The following is a 10,145-nucleotide window of genomic DNA, read 5'->3' on the forward strand; positions in this document are numbered from 1 at the left end:
ACCAACTTTCCCCAGAAAGTAGATATTTCCATTTTCTGTGATGCAAATTTCCATTTTTGATATCTACTTCGGAAAGATGGGCAATATTTTCGATAATCTACTTCCGCGAAGGTCGATAATCTACTTTCGAAAGTGAATCTACTTTTTCAGGAAAGTGAATAACCTTTCGGAAAGTGAATATTTCCCATTTTCTATAATACAAATTCCGTTTTTCTATGATAATCTCTTTGGAAAATTTGGTAATATTTCCCCAAAAAGGTCGATAATCTACTTTCGAAAAGTAGATAATCTACTTTTCAGGAAAATGAATAATAACTTTCGGAAAGTAGATATTTCCCATTTTCTGTGATACAAATTTCCGTTTTTCTTATAGAAGATATTTCATTTTCTGTAAATTTCGTTTCAAAACGTCCTGCTTTTTCGGAAAGTGAACCAACTTTCCCCGGAAATGAATATTTCCCATTACTATTCGATTTTATGATAAGAAATGAATAATACCCAAAAAAGTAGATATTTCCCATTTTCTATGATACAAATTTCCCGTTTTCTATGATAATCTACTTTGCAAAATTAGGTAATATTTCCCCAAAAAGTTGATAGTCTACTTCCCCAAAAAGTCGATACTCTACTTTCCCGAAAAGTAGATAATCTACTTTTTGAGAAAGTAGATAACCCACTTTCCCGGAAAGTAGATATTTCCCATGATACAAATTTCCCGTTTTCTATAATAACTTACTTCTGACAATCTACTTTCCTGAAAAGTTCATATTTCCCGTTTTCTATGATAAAAACTTACCGTTTCCGGAAAAAAAAATCCCGTTTTGTCAAAATTTCCCAATTTCTATAGAAATTTTCCGTTTCCTATGATTTAAAATTCCCATTTTTGTATGATCTACTTCTCAGAAATTATATATATATATATATATATATATAATGAAAGTGGTTAAGAAATGAAACAGTGGGTTCATCTTATTGTACCAAGGTTATATTCACACAAATAAAACAGCCTATGGTGTTAGTAATTCCCTGATGTACTGTACAGTAAGTCATCACACTAACTTGGGACTCAATAACAAAGATTATTTACCATTGTTCAAGCTATGTTTACATATTTTTACTTATGTTTAAAAGAGTTTTCTTTGCTGAAGGAATCAAAGCAAATTACATTGGTAAGTGACCATAGATGACTGAAGAAAAACAATACAATAACATTATGTTCATAAACCATTAAAATACATATAAAGAAAAATCGTCCATCTTTTTCTCCAATTTCCTTTCCATTTATTCATGTTGGGCTTCACAAAGTCCATTCCAGTTGATATAGGAGGAGGGCAAAGAGAAGAAAAAAAATGGGGAGTCCCTGAACCTGCTGATGCCAGGTCCGAGGGCCAGGGTTCTCCCCCAAGAGGATCCTGACTCCTCGAACCACTGGACAATCAAGCATGCTGGTCCAAAAGCCATTTACCTCTTGGAAGAAGCCTCCTGACCCCAGCTCAAAAGGATAAAAAAAGGCTAACCAAGTTCAGGACCGGCTCTCCTTGTCCTAGGTTCGGCACATCCTGGATGAGGAATTCCAAGTCTTAAGAAAAAAGGGATCCTAAGCAGCCTAAGTTAACTCCAGGAAGCTCCTTATCCCAGATACAGAAATGTCCGAATCATGTAGAACAGAGATATAATGTTCCGAGAGTAAGGTACTTCCCAGAACAGACTTCTGACCCCCGTCCTAAAGGAGTAGGGGAATGGGGGCAAATGCAGTTGATGATTCTTCAATTTACATTGGTAAGTGACTATTGTATATATGACTGGTGAAACGAGACACTAGAAACGTTACACCAATACAGTACAGATATTCTTATAATAAACCATTAAAATACATGTACAGAAAAGTCTTCCATCTTTTTCTACAATCTCATTTCCATTTGTTTACACTGGATTTCACTTGGTTGATTCTAGTTGATAGATGAAGTTCCTTGGGTCGGATGGTTTCAAAAGATGACTCCTCTTGGTTGCGTCCAGACAAAGTGAAACCTGACCCTAGGATATGGAAGAAATGAAAGAAATAAATCCAATGCAGATTAAGTAGCACAAATCCTTCCCTCACTCATATAAAACTTCAGTCTAATCAAAGGTCCTCCCTCACTCTTCTGCTTCAGTACTGTAAAATTTCTCCCACTTATACATTACTTCAGTAGTTTTAATTCATATCACCAGTCTTCCCTCCTTCACTCCAATACTCATCAATCATGTCTCCAGCAGTCTTCCCTATCCATTAACTTTAGTAGGATTAGCACATACTGTACAACTAGCCTTTCCTCTCAATAATCTCTGACCATAACATACAGCTCACAGGCAGGGAAAGTTGATGATCCCAGGGATGTGATTGGGTCTTGATAAATACGAACTTTTTTTGAGCTGGCTGGGTTTATATTTAACTTAATTTCTCACATTGTTACTCATATTGTAAGCGCCTCATAGTTAAAATACACAGTACCCAAAATCAAACATGTTGTTTATTGCAACACTATTTTTCATGCATATAGTATTAATTCCTTTCCAAATTTTAGTTGTTACTAAACTTGATTTTTTTCATATTTTTATTTGTGCATCATTATTGAGAGAAGATAAAAAAGGTAAGCTTTTTTTGCACTGTATTGTGTGAGAATTGAAAAATTAATACTTACCAGAAAGATTTATCTCTAAATGCACCAGCAACTGGAGTTTCAATAGCATTATGTAATACTAAAATAAAAAAATCATGTTCCATGATATAATATATCATGGAACATGACTGTATAATATACAAACAAAATATTTAGTGTTCTCTCCCATGTAATATTCATTCATTTGGTTTTGTTTTATTCTTAGTTTTAACTGCATCATTTAGTTTTATTGTACTGCGCACATCATTGTCATTCCTAAAAACCCCATTTAATTCATATTACGCTATATAACATTCAAATCCACCGCGCTTGTAGAACCTCAGAAAACGGGAAACATTGATAAAGGACAACCCACCTGCTCAATGTTCCTAGACCATGTGTTGTATTGTTCCCAGGTACAGTTATATCATATTAATTGTATGTATTCATAGCATTAAGGAGAACTCAGGGTATCCATAAGATGCATGTTAAAGTCCAGTTGAGCCGGACTAGTGTACTGTAGGACTAAGTGTGGAGCAGGGTTTGAAGGTCCTACTATTTACGTCTGTGAGCGTGTAGCGAACATAACTTCCACAGATATCATATGAAAATACATGAGAACAATGATCTGGAAAAAGGATAAATGTATCAGAACTATGTGAGGTGTTGGAAGTGACCCAGAAACTATACTTGAAAGGAAATATCGTGTATGCGTCGGTATGAACTTAATACACCTCGTATCCTCACGTGACATATACCCACGACAGGTACAGTGATCAGAGAATCTTATGTCTGTGTTCAATGTGTGAGAGGAGGATCCCTCATTACAGTTTTAAGTGAAGTTGATACACCCCCGCCATGAACATTCAGCCTTTGTTTTAAGGCGCGTCATGTACCCGCCTCGAGTGTGCCGCGTTGATATTATAACCCAATGAATTTACCCACGAACTAGCAAACCAAGACCTTACCTTAGTGTGTAATTTAGGATTAAAATATGTGTTTATACGGCATGAGTGACAATATAGCGAAAAGTGTTCAGGTGAGAACCGTAAGAAATAAAAGTAAAAATTAAAGATTGGAAACTGTAGGCCTACACCGTGACGAACGGCAGGGCACTCCCCTCAGTACCCTCCGTTCTACCGTCACCTCAGGTCAGTGTCCTATCGGGCTATATCCCGCCCTATAATTAAGGCTTATATAGAAGTTATTACAGTTTAAAGCTTTGCCTGATATATAAGTGTAATAGTAATGTGTTAGGGTGTGTGATAACCGCCCGTCAGGCATTATTTCTGAGTACCCTCCGTTCTACCGTCACCTCAGGTTCCATGTGGTCGGAGTGCCTTGCTGCCCGGCAGCCATTATCCCTATGAGCGTCCCAACAGGTAGTGACTACTCCCAGCTATGCCAATCCACTGTGAACCTGTGGATTTCCAGCACACCACTCCAAATGAGTAGTAACAAATAAGGAGACCGTGAGAAACTCTGCGGTCGTCACTTGGAGCGACCTATAATACCAGACGAAGAAATAGTACTGGTATGTCTCTGGGTGAAGCCCTCGTCTCTACCCACCGAGGGCGGTGTGCGAACGAGGTGCCCGTTGTGTATACCTAAAAGTTACAAGGAGTCCCATACCTGCAGGTGTGGAGTGTAACAGGTGTGTTGAGATGGTGCTACTATGTATAACCGACGGTGCAATATTCCATACAGGTGGAGCAGTCTGATGTGTTAAGGGATAGTGTAAGAAGGAATGACCGAGGTAAGGTGGTCACAGATTGTTATGCAATAAGTATGTGGATGACACGCCATTAATGTAAGACGTCTGGTGCCCATCTGGGTAACCAACATTTTCGTTGTTCTTCCGAGGAAGACCAATTCATTTGTATGTTTTTTACCAGTATGCTTTATAAGGAATAAATTAATTAAGACATGTTATGGTTTCACCCTTCTTGCCCCTTTTCGATCTGGTCAATGGAAAACCTAACCAAATGCCTAGTCCACTCTGCCCGCTACCTAACGAGCTACATGCTGTCCAGAGGGGGTCTGGTGGCAGCGACCCTTAGAAATTAAGATTAGAGTTAAGTTATCCCCGTAGACTTAGTGACCCCAGAATCTGGCAGTATACAGATGGCATTGTAATACATCTTTTCAGTATAGTTATTAACAAGGTGAACTTCACCAAACATGCATCTTTATAGTGGTGTTCGACAATGACACCTCGGACGATGGATTTTGACCTCACAGACAACAGGTGTTGGTGTTCATTTTGAAACTCATCAGCCATGTCCGTAAAGATACGTTTTTGATTCTGCATACATGAAAGTAAAGTACAGTAGGGATTTTACTTACGGAATGTTGACAATCTGGACACTGCACACCAATTGTTCGGTGAAGTCAGTTTTGCCTAAAATTTAGAAAAAAAATCCTTGTAAAATTATAATTCAAATTAAAAATTTACTACTATGTACAACACACAACGTAAATTAACTTAGTTGTACAAAAAGCTAAAAACTTTGAAATCCAATGGTCATGTTTTAAGTTGTAACATTTTGAAATGAAATAATTTAATATTTGACCTAAAGTACAGTGGGTGTTGGTGGTAGTGTGTATGTATAGCAAAACTGTCCTGAGGCCCAAACTCCAGCCTGGGACAGATGCGAGAAGGGTGTTGAATGGTGTAATCCTACCAAACGTCAGAGAATCTGATTTTTTTAGTTTAGTTAGTATCAGTTGTCTATTTAAGAAAGTCATTAATCTACTGAAAGATTCTGTCAAACTGTATAATCTCCAAAATCTAACGTATCCTGTTCAAAGGAGGGCCACCAGACTGGTGCCTGCACTTTGGCACCTCAGCTACCCTGAGAGATTGGAGCGCTTGAACTTGCCTTGCTTATACTACAGTAGGGCAAGGGGTGACCTAATAGAGGTGTATAAGCATCTCAGGGGGCACTACTCAGTCGAGTGTCCTTACTTGGAGCTGGCGGACGCTCACCCCACAAGGGGTCACAGCTCAAGATTGAAGAATCCGCAAGTCCAGAAATCTGTGAGGGCAAACTTTTTCGGAGTGAGAGCTGTGAACTCTTGGAACAATCTACCAGAAAGTGTTGTGACGGCACCGAGTGTGAGCTGCTTCAAGACCAGACTTAACCAACACTGGAGCGGGTTCAGATACATTCAGGAGTCGGTGCATGCCCAGTACTTGCCAACAGTGTGTAACAGAGACGTGACCGATCGCCCAAGCAGCTAACGAGCCGATCACTGGTGAAGAGGATAAAAGTAAGTAAAAAGAATAATTACTTGTTCATAGTTTTGCTGAGTTTGTTAAAATAGTGTTAGTGTGTGTATTTGACGTCCATTTCACTTTTTCCTGGCAAGCTCAATCTCTTATTAGATTATATAAATAGACGTAAGAAATTCACCTAACCCATGGCATTGATTTTCATAGTTAAAAGTACAGCGACTGAGTTGAATGTAATTCATGCCATTGCGTGATTAGCCTTTCTGGCATGTGCAGCGCACAGGCCTGAGTAGCCAGTTAGCCGTATATAAACTCGTGTACGAGGAGCAGAGTCACATCTCTGACGCTGTCCATCATATCTCAGGTATGTGTATGTTCTCACGCCCGCCATATTAAGTCAGTTTAACTCAGTGAATTTTGTGAATATCAGTGTTCATGTTGTAACAGTGAAATTATCATTCACCCAGTGAAAGAATTAATGTAACGTAAATGTTGTCTGTTGTTGCCAGATGAAAGATTGCTGGTGATCGAGTTATTTGTCACATCTCTGACGCTGTCCATCATATCTCAAGCACAGTGCGTGTTAGCTGAATACCAGACAGTCACCAGGGAACCGGTAGCTGCATACCAGCTGGCTGTCTTGATGTCGTTAATTCAGCACGATTAAATTGTGTGAGTCCGCACCCTGGGAACTAGGCCCGAACTCCCTCGCAGTGTGTCGGACTGCAACCAACCCTAACAGCACTCTTCGTTTTTTGTTGTGACTCCTTGGGGCACTCCTTACAGTTCTATGGGCCAAAGTATTATTGTTGTATATGATTGGGGATAATTAGCAGAAATATAGTCATCCCATGTTGAGTAGTGAACCCATAAATATTGATAGTACCAGTAATAACGTGTTGTGTACATTATTCATATGTACTACCAACTGAGTTCTAGTTAGAGTGCCATGTTGTTCATTCCTAAATAACATGATGTGCAAAATAATATCTTAACTTGGGATATTGTCAAGACCTATTTTGCTACTTGTAAAGTAAGACCAAAGTGGTCCAGTCTGGTCCGAATGTAATTAATTAACATCTTATTCACTCCATATGTTAATAAATATTGAATAAGTAAACTACAAGTATCACCGCTCTATTCCTTCTACACATTGGTTCTCAGAAAATAACTATTGTAACTCACGTGCCTAGAAGCTCGATAGCACGCTACCTAACAGTTCAAGGAGATATGTAATATCCTAATAAAAGTCTGGGTGGTGGCAGGCTACCGTGGTAAGTACAATAAGTGTTATAGTAAGAATGACATGGTTTTACCAGATTAATCCATGGTATAGAATATAACAAAAGCATAATAATAAATTGAGAGAAAGAAAAGATATAAACTCTAGAAAATACAATTATATATATGACAAGAAATAAAGTATAGAAAAGAATATTAACTTAGAAAATATAAACAAAGAAATATAATATATATACAGTACTTATAGACAGAAAGACTTAGAAAATAACAAAAGATTTAATAGAAAATATAGATATGAAGCAAGTATATAAGTATTGAAGAAAAACTTGAATAAATGTGAAGTAAAAACGATCCCCCTTACAACATGAAAGGATTAACATAATTAAAAAATATAATCTGACAAACTACTGTACAGCTGTTCTGGAAAAGTTGTAAGGATCCACCCTGGGAGTAGTAATTGAGACCAAATGTGAAGAGGACCTGGGCGTGTATGTCCACAATGGACTTAAGTTCTCGGGTCATTGTGAAAAGAAGGTGAAACAGGCAACAAAACTAGTAGGTCTTATAAAAAGGTCATTTAGATATCTGGATGGTCCATTGCTTGTCACGATCTTCAAGAGTGAGGTGCTTCCCTGTCTGGAGGTATGCTGGAGACTGTCAATCGATTGAAGATGTCCAAAGGAGGGCCACCAGACTGGTGCCTGCTCTATGGAACCTCAGAATGCCTGCAACTACCTAGCTTATGCTGTTCTACAGATGGGCAAGGGGCGACTTACTCAGTCAAATGTACATACCTGGAGTTGGCAAACTTTTTCCGACTGAGAGTTGTGAACTCTTGGAATAATCTGCCAGAGAGTGTTGTGACGGCACCGAGTGTGAGCTGTGAACTCTTGGAATAATCTGCCAGTGTGTGTTGTGACGGCACCGTGAGCTCATTCAAGACCAGACTTGACCAACACTGGAGCAGGTTCAGGTACATTCAGGAACCAGTACATGCCCAGTACTTGCCAACAGTGCGTAACAGAGACGTGACGTGACCGACCGTCCAAGCAGCTAACGGACCAATCAGTGGTGAAGAGGATAACTGCAAAAGTAAAGTAAAGAGGAGGTCGGTTGTTGCACTGAAACAAAGAGCAGATGACAACATGCACTGAAAAAGCAGATTTTTCTGTAGCATATTTACAGCAAATAATGGGTTAGGTTAGGTTGGGTTGGATTAGGTTTGGTTTGATTGGGTTATATTAGGTCAGGTCAGGTTTGGTAAGATTAGACACGAGATATCTTTGTAGACGGCACACTATAGTAACACCATAAAAAGTTCTTGCATGGTTTTATTACTGACTATTGTAGTGGACGTCTCCCCTACAACTGCGTAGCCGCATGCCACCTGCTACGTCTTCCCTAGCAACCAAACGAGCGGCCCAGGGGGGGGGTGTCACCAGATGCTACAGTATCCTAGCAACGGAGTCAAAAGACCGGGGTTTCCCACGGGTGACTCACGGCTGCTGTGTATATAAGCTCTGTCTCTCCATTGAGATTCATTCTGGTCTCTCTTCTTGAACACGCAACACCTCCTCCTCCGCCGCTGCCTGGCGGCCCTCGCTTCTCCTCCGCCTGCCTGGCGGTCCTCGCTCCCGCCGGCTAGCATGGCGACCCACCAGACTGTCTACCATATAACTTATATTATATAAGAAAACCACCACCTTAGAGTTTCCATCCATCCTGAGTGCTAAACAACATTATATCACGAAACCCTACACTATCATCCAAAAATCTTCTATGGAAAAAAAACGAACATAACCGAACAACTCCTCCTGGTGTTACCCGCCTGCTGCAGTACTACCGCAAATTTAAACAACAAAGCACATATTTGAAAGTTAGGTTAGGTCAGGTTCTAATAGGTTCTGTACATCCTCACTTCCATTTTTGTGTTCGGTATCATATAAATATTATCTCCAGAAATTTTGGTTCAATTCCATAAATTATTTCTGGTATTGAACTCGGCTCACTATTAACGGTAAAAATTTGTTTTATCCCAATTTACCCAATTGGCGTAAGATACTTTTCTGGTGTATTTTGGTTAGGTTAGGTTAGGGTGGTAGGTACAGTAGCTAAAACAACTATCTGTGCAAACTTTGTGGGAAACAGTATTAGACCATGGGTGATAAATATTGGTATATGAAGGCTGTCACTAGTAACACGTGAGTGAGCATAAACTGCACTATATAGCATTGGAGCAACGTCACTAGTGGAGTTCCCCAAGGCTCAGTACTTGGACCATTATTATTTATTATATACATAAACGACATAGATATCGGCATAGACAGCAACATAAGCAAATTTGCTGATGACACTAAAATAGGACGTGTAATTAAATCTGACGAGATCTCTGCAAAACTACAGGAAGATCTAAACAAATTTTTCGAATAGTCGGAAAAATGGCAGATGAAATTCAATGTGGACAAATGTAAAATACTTAGTATAGGAGATGTAAACAGGGAAACCAGTTACCAGATGAACAACGATGCCATTGTGGAATCCGACTGCGAGAGAGATTTAGGAGTAATGATAAGTAGGAATCTTAAGCCAAGTAAACAATGTGTTTTTGCTCGTAACAAGGCTAATAAAGTACTTGGGTTCATACAAAGGAGTGTTAGTTACAAGACTAGCGAGGTCATCTTAAAATTATATCTAGCGCTTGTGAGACCACACCTGGATTACGCAGTTCAGTTCTGGTCACCGTATTACAGAATGGATAAAGAATCCTTGGAAAGAATCCAGAGGAGAATGACAAGACTAATCCCAGGCATTATGAACCTTGAGTAGAGACAGGTTAAAGCATCTTAATTTGCACTCCCTCGAGAGACGTAGAGTGAGGGGCGACATTATAGAGGTGTATAAATGGAAGGCAGGGCTAAACAAGGGGGACATTACAAAGGTACTCAAACTATCCAACCAGGAGTGAACTCGTAACAATGGCTTTAAATTAGACAAATTTAGATTTCGGCTTGAAATAGGTAAACACTGGT

Source organism: Homarus americanus, unplaced genomic scaffold, assembly GCF_018991925.1.
Source record: "Homarus americanus isolate GMGI-L3 unplaced genomic scaffold, GMGI_Hamer_2.0 scaffold39675, whole genome shotgun sequence".
Classification (NCBI taxonomy): domain Eukaryota; kingdom Metazoa; phylum Arthropoda; class Malacostraca; order Decapoda; family Nephropidae; genus Homarus; species Homarus americanus.